The following is a 12160-nucleotide window of genomic DNA, read 5'->3' as shown; positions in this document are numbered from 1 at the left end:
TGATAAACAGAGTAGCAGCAGCGTAAATGATGGAGGTAGATATGTAGAGGGGTAAGGGGACTAGGCATCAGGATGCATGATAAACAGAGTAGCAGCAGCGTAAATGATGGAGGTAGATATGTAGAGGGGTAAGGGGACTAGGCCTCAGGATGCATGATAAACAGAGTAGTAGCAGCGTAATGATGGAGGTAGATATGTAGAGGGGTAAGGGGACTAATGATGATTGTATGTGTATGTAGAGTCAGTATAAATGTTATGTAAACATTGTATTTCTGTGGTTTGAATTTCATAATCAATTTGGTTTTTCAGTTGGTAGACCTGCCCTTGTGTCTCTCCTCACTCGGAAAACCCACTACTCCCTGATGTCAATAACAAAGCTGATAACTGTGACTTGATTGGATTAGAATGTGAATAATGGTAATGATGATGAGAGCCCGGTATAACTCAGCCCTTTCATTAGAGGTTATGGTTACTTTGTGTCTCTAATACCACACTGTTTACATTTCTATAGTCATGTGACAAAGAGTCTTTTTTCAATTAAAAGTCCAATTGTTGGCCTTTTTACCAAATCATTTTTTTTCTCCACGTGAAATGTTTAATTTCCAGAACTAATCACAATTGGGTGTGCTATAACCTGCCCATATAATATCCTGCCCATATGAACACATTTATTTTAGGCCATATAAAGAACACCTATGCATGATTTAATGAAAACAGCAAACAGACATAATGTTTCACGTTCTTTAATAAAATACTTTAATGAAAACAGAAACAGACAATAGGCTATAGAGCAGGCTTCACAGTTTCTCCACCTCCAAAATAGGCCTACGAGGAACCTCGACGTCTCTCGACGACGTTGAGTGCACGAGGGGGGTCTCTGCACTGTGTAGTACCTTACCTAGCCCAGTAAGCGCTGTGTAGTACCCTCTACAAAAAGTTTAACAAAAAGACACGTAAGCCATATAAACGCATTGAATAACAAGAGTCACTACATGGAACAACAAATCATCTGAATGAAGTTTGTTCTGAAGTGTCTGTCCTACATCTGAGAGATATGAGAAAGATTAGGAAACAATTGTAAGTTTTCAAACGTTGACATGTATTTTCTAACCCCTTGATTATGTCAATCAACAGTTTCCATACTTTCATTCATTATTTCAACTGGTACCGTGGGACCTTCAGGCAAGTCTTGTGAGGCCTGTGGGCATCCTAGAGCAAAACAACCGACATACAGGTGTTCATGAGAGCCCAAACTGTTCGGACGCTACAGACAGAGAAGTTGGCAGATCGGCTGTACCGAATTCAGATGAGTCCCAAGACACTTGTGCGGGTCGAAGAACAAAACGGAGAACATCATCGTGAGAGTCTCATCTTTCCGTAGAGGGGACGTTACAGACGATTCTGTGAGAAGACCAATTTTCGGGAATGTCTCATGGTCTAACAAATACTGCTTTAGCTCTGTCACCTTTCAACGCATACGCGGAAGTGGATGCGGTGGATTCATCCAATGCAAAACAAACTATATCTCTATCTTAAACCGAGTGATTTTTCTGGGGAATTTTTTATTATTGTGCTAAATATATTTCCGCCGGGGTTGCGGACATCAACTCTAGGAGGCTAAACACAACTGGTGACAGATCGAGATCTCTGTCTGACAAACTGCTATCAGTCTTTTCTACATTTGTAATATAAACTCAGCAACAAAAAAAAAGAAATGTCCTCTCACTGTCAACTGCGTTTATTTTCAGCAAACTTAACATGTGTAAATATTTGTATGAACATAAGATTCAACAACTGAGACATAAACTTAACAAGTCCACAGACATGTGACTAACAGAAATTGAATAATGTGTCCCTGAACAAAGGGGGGGTCAAAATCAAAAGTAACAGTCAGTATCTGGTGTGGCCACCAGCTGCATTAAGTACTGCAGTGCATCTCCTCCTCATGGACTGCAACAGATTTGCCAGTTCTTGCTGTGAGATGTTACCCCACTCTTCCACCAAGGCACCTGCAAGTTCCCAGACATTTCTGGGGGGGTCTAGAGTTTAGGGGTGGTCTAGAGTTTAGGGGTGGTCTAGTGGTCTAGTGGTTAGAGGTGGTCTAGTGGTTAGGGGTGGTCTAGGGGTTAGGGGTGGTCTAGGGGTTAGGGGTGGTCTAGAGGTTAGGGGTGGTCTAGTGGTTGGGGGGGTCTAGAGGTTAGGGGTGGTCTAGAGGTTAGGGGTGATCTAGAGGTTAGGGGTAGTCTAGTGGTTAGGGGTGGTCTAGAGGAGCACCATAACTCATTGGACAATGATTTTTTTGTTTTGTTATTTTGGTTCTGTACTCTAGCACTCTAGAGTTTGAAAGGATACAATGACGACGAGGGTGAAGTACAGACTGTCAGCTTTAATGTGAGGTTATTTTCATACATATCGGATAAACCGTTTAGAAATGACAGCACCTTTTGTACATGGTCCCCCCATTTTAAGGTAATACAAGTATTCGTTGAATTGGCTTCACAGATGTGTCGTTAGGCAGGTGTATTCATTTGTGTCGTTAGTGAATGCAGGAGAGGTGTTGATGAATAGTATTGATTCTAGACTTTGCTGTTGCCTTTGGAGGTTGTTGTTGGGGTTGGACAACATGAGGAAGACAGCAGTGTCGATGCAAATGAAGCTGGCCGTCATAAGACTCAGAAATGAAAATGAATCAATCAGGAACATTGCAAAAACCCTGGGCATGCCCAAGTCAACAGTTTGGTTCATCATTAAGAAGAAAAACAACACCTGGTGAACTCAATTATGTCAAAAGACCCGGTAGACTGAGGAAGACCACTGTAGTGGATGACCGGAGAATACTCTCTATGGTGAGAACCTGACAACAGCCCAACAGATCCAAAACCCTCTCCTGGATGCAGGTGTAAAGTCTACCATACGTAGAAGACTACACCAGCAGGACTACAGAGGGTACACTACAGGATGCAAACCACTGATAAGAACAGAAAGGCGAGATTACAGTTTGCTAAAAAGCACCTAAAAGAGCCCCAAGAGTTCTGGGGAAAAAAGTATTGTGGACAGATGAGACAAAGATTAACATGTACCAGAGTGATGGAAAGAGGAACGTGTGGAGAGAAAAAAAGACATGCCCATGATCCAAAGCATACCACCTCATCCGTGAAACATGTTGTAGTAGGTGTTATGGCTTGAGCCTGTATGGCTGCCAGTGGAACATGGTGGAGGGGGTGTTATGGCTTGAGCCTGTATGGCTGCCAGTGGAACATGGTGGAGGGGGTGTTATGGCTTGAGCCTGTATGGCTGCCAGTGGAACATGGTGGAGGGGGTGTTATGGCTTGAGCCTGTATGGCTGCCAGTGGAACATGGTGGAGGGGGTGTTATGGCTTGAGCCTGTATGGCTGCCAGTGGAACATGGTGGAGGGGGTGTTATGGCTTGAGCCTGTATGGCTGCCAGTGGAACATGGTGGAGGGGGTGTTATGGCTTGAGCCTGTATGGCTGCCAGTGGAACATGGTGGAGGGGGTGTTATGGCTTGAGCCTGTATGGCTGCCAGTGGAACATGGTGGAGGGGGTGTTATGGCTTGAGCCTGTATGGCTGCCAGTGGAACATGGTGGAGGGGGTGTTATGGCTTGAGCCTGTATGGCTGCCAGTGGAACATGGTGGAGGGGGTGTTATGGCTTGAGCCTGTATGGCTGCCAGTGGAACATGGTGGAGGGGGTGTTATGGCTTGAGCCTGTATGGCTGCCAGTGGAACATGGTGGAGGGGGTGTTATGGCTTGAGCCTGTATGGCTGCCAGTGGAACATGTTGGAGGGGGTGTTATGGCTTGAGCCTGTATGGCTGCCAGTGGAACATGGTGGAGGGGGTGTTATGGCTTGAGCCTGTATGGCTGCCAGTGGAACATGGTGGAGGGGGTATTATGGCTTGAGCCTGTATGGCTGCCAGTGGAACATGGTGGAGGGGGTGTTATGGCTTGAGCCTGTATGGCTGCCAGTGGAACATGGTGGAGGGGGTGTTATGGCTTGGGCCTGTATGGCTGCCAGTGGAACAGGCTCACTTGTCTTCATCGATGATGTGACAACAAGTAGAACAATGAATTCTGAATTCAATGAATTCTGAAGTGTACAGAAATATTTTATCTGCTCAGATAAAACCAAACGCCTTCAAACTCATTGGACGGCACATCAACATGCAACAAGACAATGACCCTAAACATCAGTGCTAGAGCAACGAAACCAGCGTCTGGTGATGTTACAGGCCTGGCAGAGCATCACCAGGGAAGATACCCAGCGTCTGGTGATGTTACAGGCCTGGCAGAGCATCACCAGGGAAGATACCCAGCGTCTGGTGACGTTACAGGCCTGGCAGAGCATCACCAGGGAAGATACCCAGCGTCTGGTGATGTTACAGGCCTGGCAGAGCATCACCAGGGAAGATACCCAGCGTCTGGTGACGTTACAGGCCTGGCGGAGCATCACCAGGGAAGATACCCAGCGTCTGGTGACGTTACAGGCCTGGCAGAGCATCACCAGGGAAGATACCCAGCGTCTGGTGATGTTACAGGCCTGGCAGAGCATCACCAGGGAAGATACCCAGCGTCTGGCGATGTTACAGGCCTGGCGGAGCATCACCAGGGAAGATACCCAGCGTCTGGTGATGTTACAGGCCTGGCAGAGCATCACCAGGGAAGATACCCAGCGTCTGGTGATGTTACAGGCCTGGCAGAGCATCACCAGGGAAGATACCCAGCGTCTGGTGACGTTACAGGCCTGGCAGAGCATCACCAGGGAAGATACCCAGCGTCTGGTGATGTTACAGGCCTGGCAGAGCATCACCAGGGAAGATACCCAGCGTCTGGTGACGTTACAGGCCTGGCGGAGCATCACCAGGGAAGATACCCAGCGTCTGGTGACGTTACAGGCCTGGCAGAGCATCACCGGGGAAGATACCCAGCGTCTGGTGATGTTACAGGCCTGGCGGAGCATCACCGGGGAAGATACCCAGCGTCTGGCGATGTTACAGGCCTGGCGGAGCATCACCGGGGAAGATACCCAGCGTCTGGCGATGTTACAGGCCTGGCGGAGCATCACCGGGGAAGATACCCAGCGTCTGGTGATGTTACAGGCCTGGCGGAGCATCACCGGGGAAGATACCCGGCGTCTGGTGATGTTACAGGCCTGGCGGAGCATCACCGGGGAAGATACCCGGCGTCTGGTGATGTTACAGGCCTGGCGGAGCATCACCGGGGAAGATACCCGGCGTCTGGTGATGTTACAGGCCTGGCGGAGCATCACCGGGGAAGATACCCGGCGTCTGGTGATGTTACAGGCCTGGCGGAGCATCACCGGGGAAGATACCCGGCGTCTGGTGATGTTACAGGCCTGGCGGAGCATCACCGGGGAAGATACCCGGCGTCTGGTGATGTTACAGGCCTGGCGGAGCATCACCGGGGAAGATACCCGGCGTCTGGTGATGTTACAGGCCTGGCGGAGCATCACCGGGGAAGATACCCAGCGTCTGGTGATGTTACAGGCCTGGCGGAGCATCACCGGGGAAGATACCCAGCGTCTGGTGATGTTACAGGCCTGGCGGAGCATCACCAGGGAAGATACCCAGCGTCTGGTGATGTTACAGGCCTGGCAGAGCATTACATTTACATTTACATTTAAGTCATTTAGCAGACGCTCTTATCCAGAGCGACTTACAAGTACATACATTCATACTTTTTTTGTACTGGCCCCCCGTGGGAATCGAACCCACAACCCTGGCGTTGCAAGCGCCATGCTATACCAACTGAGCCACACGGGACCACCAGGGAACATACCCAGGGTCTGAGGATGTTACAGGCCTGGCAGAGCATCACCAGGGAACGTACCCAGCGTCTGGTGATGTCGATGCATCGCAGACTTCAAGCAGTCATTGCATGCAAAGCATATGCGACCAAATATGAACAATGATTAATTTATTCTACATTATGTTTAACTGTCCAATGGTTTTTCATGCCCGAAAATGACTGGGCCCATGTACAAAAGCTTCTGTAATTGCTAAACGGTTCGTCCGATATCTATAAAAATACCCTCAAATTAAAGCTGCACTTCACCCTCATTGTCATTGTATCCTTTCAAACTCAAAGTGATAGAGTACAGAACCAAAAAAACAGGATGCATGTATAGGGCTACTGTGTAGGTTCCAGCCCACACCTTTCTGGCAAAATAACTCAATCCCCTGATTGACATGATGCAGTTAGCCACTATTTAGTAAGGAATTACCTTCATCCACTTGTCTAGGTCTTAATTGAAAGGAAAAACCAAACAGCTGCAGACACTCGTTTTCTTACACCAACAGTTTCCTTTCACACAAAGTGTGGGGTACATTGTGCGGGGTACATTGTGCGGGGTACATTGTGCGGGGTACATTGTGCGGGGTACATTGTGTGGAGTACATTGTGTGGAGTACATTGTGCGGGGTACATTGTGCGGGGTACATTGTGTGGGGTACATTGTGCGGGGTACATTGTGCGGGGTACATTGTGCGGGGTACATTGTGTGGGGTACATTGTGTGGGGTACATTGTGTGGAGTACATTGTGTGGAGTACATTGTGCGGGGTACATTGTGCGGGGTACATTGTGCGGGGTACATTGTGCGGGGTACATTGTGTGGGGTACATTGTGTGGGGTACATTGTGCGGGGTACATTGTGTGGGGTACATTGTGTGGGGTACATTGTGTGGAGTACATTGTGTGGAGTACATTGTGTGGGGTACATTGTGTGCGGTACATTGTGTGGAGTACATTGTGTGGGGTACATTGTGCGGGGTACATTGTGCGGGGTACATTGTGCGGGGTACATTGTGCGGGGTACATTGTGCGGAGTACATTGTGTGGAGTACATTGTGTGGGGTACATTGTGTGGGGTACATTGTGTGGGGTACATTGTGTGGAGTACATTGTGTGCGGTACATTGTGTGCGGTACATTGTGTGCGGTACATTGTGTGGAGTACATTGTGTGGGGTACATTGTGTGAGGTACATTGTGTGGGGTACATTGCCACAGTAGATTTGCTAAATGAGGAAACTCTTTGTTTCTACTGAAAGGAATCTTTGTCAAACAGATAAATCGGCCGTAGTCTGTTTAAAAAAAGGACTAAGTTGTTGCGATGACAATACCAAGTAGAGGGTGAACATATCTTGAAAGATTACAAGCGTCTTTTAGGGAGCGTTAATAAGGTGACAATTAAATGTTTGCAATTGAGATCCGCCTTGCAGGTGAATTCATATCGATGGTTTAACGAGACATCAGCAGGTGAATTCATATCGATGGTTTAACGAGACATCAGCAGGTGAATTCATATCGATGGTTTAACGAGACATCAGCAGGTGAATTCATATCGATGGTTTAACGAGACATCAGCAGGTGAATTCATATCGATGGTTTAACGAGACATCAGCAGGTGAATTCATATCGATGGTTTAACGAGACATCAGCAGGTGAATTCATATCGATGGTTTAACGAGACATCAGCAGGTGAATTCATATCGATGGTTTAACGAGACATCAGCAGGTGAATTCATATCGATGGTTTAACGAGACATCAGCAGGTGAATTCAGCACATATCGATGGTTTAACGAGACATCAGCAGGCGATCATAAAGAAGCTGCTAACGAACTACTATTTTTTGGACAGATCTTTTTGGTGAACATAGTGAACATCGGGAACCTGAATTTGCGTAGGTGACAAAACCATTAATTTGTCTCCCTGATTTACCTCCCACTATACTGTTTTTTGTTGTTGTTGTTCATGACATGTTTCTGCAGATACATCTCCACCCGGCACAGCCAGAAGAGGACTGGCCACCCCTCATAGCCTGGTTCCTCTCTAGGTTTCTTCCTAGGTTTTGGCCTTTCTAGGGAGTTTTTCCTAGCCACCGTGCTTCTACACCTGCATTACTAGCTGTTTGGGGTTTTAGGCTGGGTTTCTGTACAGCACTTTGAGATATTAGCTGATGTACGAAGGGCTATATAAAATAAACTTGATTAAACTTGAGATACGTTACAAGTCATTCTCTAAAGAGAGTGAATCCACACTGCACAAACAGGAAATAGTGGGGAGAGCTTGTCAATCTGGTCCACGCTGATTTTTTGTTGTTCAGTGCTTAAAAAATATGTAATATTTTTAATTTGGTAAAATGTATTTCGGAAGGGAGAAGGTAGTGTGGTTTTCACTCTTCTGCAGGTTTGACTAAATCATCATGTCTTCCATCCTAGCCTCATGTCCTCATCTGCTTGAATATGCCTCCCAGTCCCCGGTTCGAATCCGGGCTGTATCACATCCGGCCGTGATTGGGAGTCCCATAGGGCGGCGCACAATTGGCCCGGTGTCATCCAGGTTTGGCCGGGAGTAGGCCGTCATTGTAAATAAGGAATTTGTTCTTAACTGACTTGTTTAGTTAAATAAAAGGTTAAAGAAATGGTGCAATAGATGGTATAAAATACAGTATATACATATGATATGCGTAAATAAGATATGTAAACATTATTTAAAGTGGCATTATTTAAAGTGGCATTGTTTAAAGTGACTAGTGATCCATTTATTCAAGTGGCCAGCGATTGTGTCTCAATGTAGGCAGCAGCCATTCTGAGTTAGTGATGGCTGTTTAGCAGTCTGATGGCCTTGAGATAGAAGCTGTTTTTCAGTCTCTCGGTCCCAGCTTTGATGCACCTGTACTGACTTCGCCTTCTGGATGGTAGCGCTATGAACAGTCAGTGGCTCGTGTGATTGTTGTCCTTGATGATCTTTATGGCCTTCCTGTGACATCGGGTGGTGTAGGTGTCCTGGAGGGCAGGTAGTTTCCCCCCGGTAATGCGTTGTGCAGACCTCACTACCCTCTGGAGAGCCTTACGGTTGTGGGCAGTGCAGCTGCCATACCAGGCTGTGTACAGCCCGATAGGATGCTCTTGATTATGCATCTGTAAAAGTTTGTCAGGGTTTTGGTTGACAAGACACATTTCTTCAGCCTCCTAAGGTTGAAAAACTTTCTACCTTCTCCACTGCTGTTCCTTTGATGTGGATAGGGGGATGCTCCCTCTGCTGTTCCCTGAAGTCCACAATCATCACCTTTGTTTTGTTGACGTTGAGTGTGAGGTTATTTTCCTGACACCACACTCCGAGGGCCCTCACCTCCTCCCTGTAGGCCGTCTCGTCGTTGTTGGTAATTAAGCCTACACTGTAGTGTCGTCTGCAAACTTGAGGATTGAGTTGGAGGTGTGCATGGCCACGCAGTCATGGGTGAACAGGGAGTACAGGAGAGGGCTGAGAACGCACCCTCATGGGGCCCCAGTGTTGAGGATCAGCGAAGTGGAGATGTTGTTTCCTACTTTCACCACCTGGGGGCGGCCCGTCAGAAAGTCCACAACCCAATTGCACAGGGCAGGGTTGAGACCCAGGGCCTCCAGCTTGATGATGAGTTTGGAGGGTACTATTGTTTTGAATGCTGAGCTGTAGTCAATGAACAGCATTCTCACATAGGTATTCCTCTTGTCCAGATGGGAAAGGGCAGTGTGCAGTGTGATGGTGATTGTATCGTCTGTGGACCTGTTGGGGCGGTATGCAAACTGAAGTGGGTCTAGAGTGGCCGGTAAGGTGTAGGTGACATGATCCTTGAATTGTCTCTCAAAGCACTTCATGATGACAGAAGTGAGTGCTACTGGGCGGTAGTCATTTAGTTCAGTTATCTTTGCCTTCTTGGGAACAGGAACAATGGTGGCCATCTTGAAGCATGTGGGGACAGCAGACTGGGATAGGGAGTGATTGAATAAGTCCGTAAACATGGTCTGCGCATGCTCTGAGGACGTGGCTAGTGATGCCGTCTGGGCCAGCGGCCTTGCGAGGGTTAGAACGTTTAAATGTTTTACTCACGTCGGCCACTAGAAAGAGAGGGGGGGTGGGGGGGCCAGTCCTTCTTAGCGGGCCGCGGGGGTGGCACTGTTTTATCCTCAAAGCGGGCAAAGAAAGTGTTAGATTGGTCTGAAAGCATGACTTCGGTGTCCGTGATGTGGCTGGCTTTCTTTTTGTAGTTCCGTGATTTCCTGTAGACCCTGCCACATACGTCTCGTGTCTAAGCCATTGAATTGCGACTTCACTTTGTCCCTGTACCGGCATTTCGCTTGTTTGATTGCCTTGCGGAGGGAATAACTACATTGTTTGTCTGCCATATTCCCAGACCTCTTTCCATGGTTAAATGTGGTGATTTGCACTTTCAGCTTTGCCCGAATGACGCCATCCATTCACGGTTTCTGGTTAGGGTTTTAATAGTCACAGTGGGTACAACAACTCCTATACACTTCTTTATTAACTCACTCACTGAGTCAGCGTATACATCGATAATGTTCTCTGAGGCTGACCAGAACATATCTCAGTCCGCGTGATCAAAACATTCTTGAAGCGTGGATTCCGATTGGTCAGACCAGCATTGAATGGTTCTAGTCACTGGTACATCCTGTTTTGAGTTTCTGCCTATAAGACGGTAGGAGCAAGATGGCGTTGTGGTCGGATTTGCGGAAGGGAGTGCGGGGGAGGGCTTTGTTTGAATCGCGGAAGTTATAGAAGCAGTGATCGAGTGTATTACCCCATGTGCGTAGTGCAATCAATATGCTGATAGAATTTAGGTAGCCTTGTTCTCAAATTTGCTTTGTTAAAATCCCCAGCTACAATAAATGCCGCCTCAGGATATATGGTTTCCAGTTTACATAGTGTCCAGTGAACTTCCTTGAGGGCTGTCTTGGTGTCTATTTGAGGGGGAATGTACACCGCTGTGACGATAACTGACGAGAATTCTCTTTGGAGGTAATATGGCTGGCATTTGATTGTAAATAATTATAGCTCGGATGAGCAGAAGGACTTGAGTTCCTGTGTGTTGTTATGATAACCAGTCTAGTGCATTTTAGAGTTGAAGAGGACCAACTACAGAAACACATGCTTGCATCTCAAAAAGTAAATTAAATGTAGAATCAGTTTAACATGAGACAAACGCAGGATTTCACTTCTGTAACATGCAGTGATGAGAATTCTGTTGTCCCTGTCAGGGAGCTCAGGCTTTTGCTGTAGATAGTAGGGTTCTCGTCTCTGGACCACACAATCTAAGGCACTACTCTCTCTACATCCAAAAAGATCTCACACTCGATTAGTGCAAATACAGTGAATTTGAAAAGTATTCAGACCCCTTCCCTTTTTTCCACATTTTGTTAAGTTACAGCCTTATAAAAAAATGTATTAAATTATTTATTTTCCTCATCAATCTACACACAATACCCCACAATGAAAAAGCGAAACAGGTTGGTAGCAGCATCATACTGTGGGGATGTTTCTCAGCGGCAGGGATTTGGAGAGTAGTCGAGGGAAAGATGAACGGAGCAAAGTACAGAGTTTGAGAGATCCTTGATGAAAACCTTCTCCAGAGCACTCAGGACCTCAGACTGGGGCGAAGGTTGACCTTCCAGCAGGAAAACGACCATAAGCACACAGCCAAGACAATGCTGGAGTGGCTTCGGGACAAGTCTCTGAATATTCTTGAATGGCCCAGCCAGAGCCGGGACTTAAACTCGAACAAACATCTCTGGACAGACCTGAAAATAGCTGTGCAGCGACGCTCCCCATCCAACCTGACAGAGTTTGAGAGGATCTGCAGAGAAGAATGGGAGAAACCCAAATACAGGTGTGCCAAGCTTGTAGCATCATACCCAAGAAGACTCGAGGCTGTAATCGCTGCCAAAGGTGCTTAAACAAAGTACTGAGTATTTAATTTTGTTAAAATTCGCAAACATTTCTAAAAAACATGTTTTTCTTTGTCATGATGGGGCATTGTGTGTAGATTGATGAGGGGGGATTTAATCCATTTTAGAATAAGGTTGTAACGTAACAAAATGTGGAAAAAGTCAAGGGGTCTGAAATATTTCCGAGTGCACAAAAACTTATTTAAGCAGACTTTATGCGTTTCTGTGCATTTATGTGCAGCTTAATTTGTAGGAAAATAATTTTGGTGGGATTCAAACTTTCGGAAACAATCTTTTGAAAGTTATTAGAGCAATGCATGATGGACAATGGTGTTCTACACAGCCGTTTTGTGTGTCCAACATTCATTTATATAAAACAACAAACGTGTTAACAACT

This window comes from Salvelinus fontinalis, chromosome 8 (genome assembly GCF_029448725.1).
Source record: "Salvelinus fontinalis isolate EN_2023a chromosome 8, ASM2944872v1, whole genome shotgun sequence".
NCBI classification, from domain to species: Eukaryota; Metazoa; Chordata; class Actinopteri; order Salmoniformes; family Salmonidae; genus Salvelinus; species Salvelinus fontinalis.
This window is presented reverse-complemented; position numbering follows the sequence as displayed.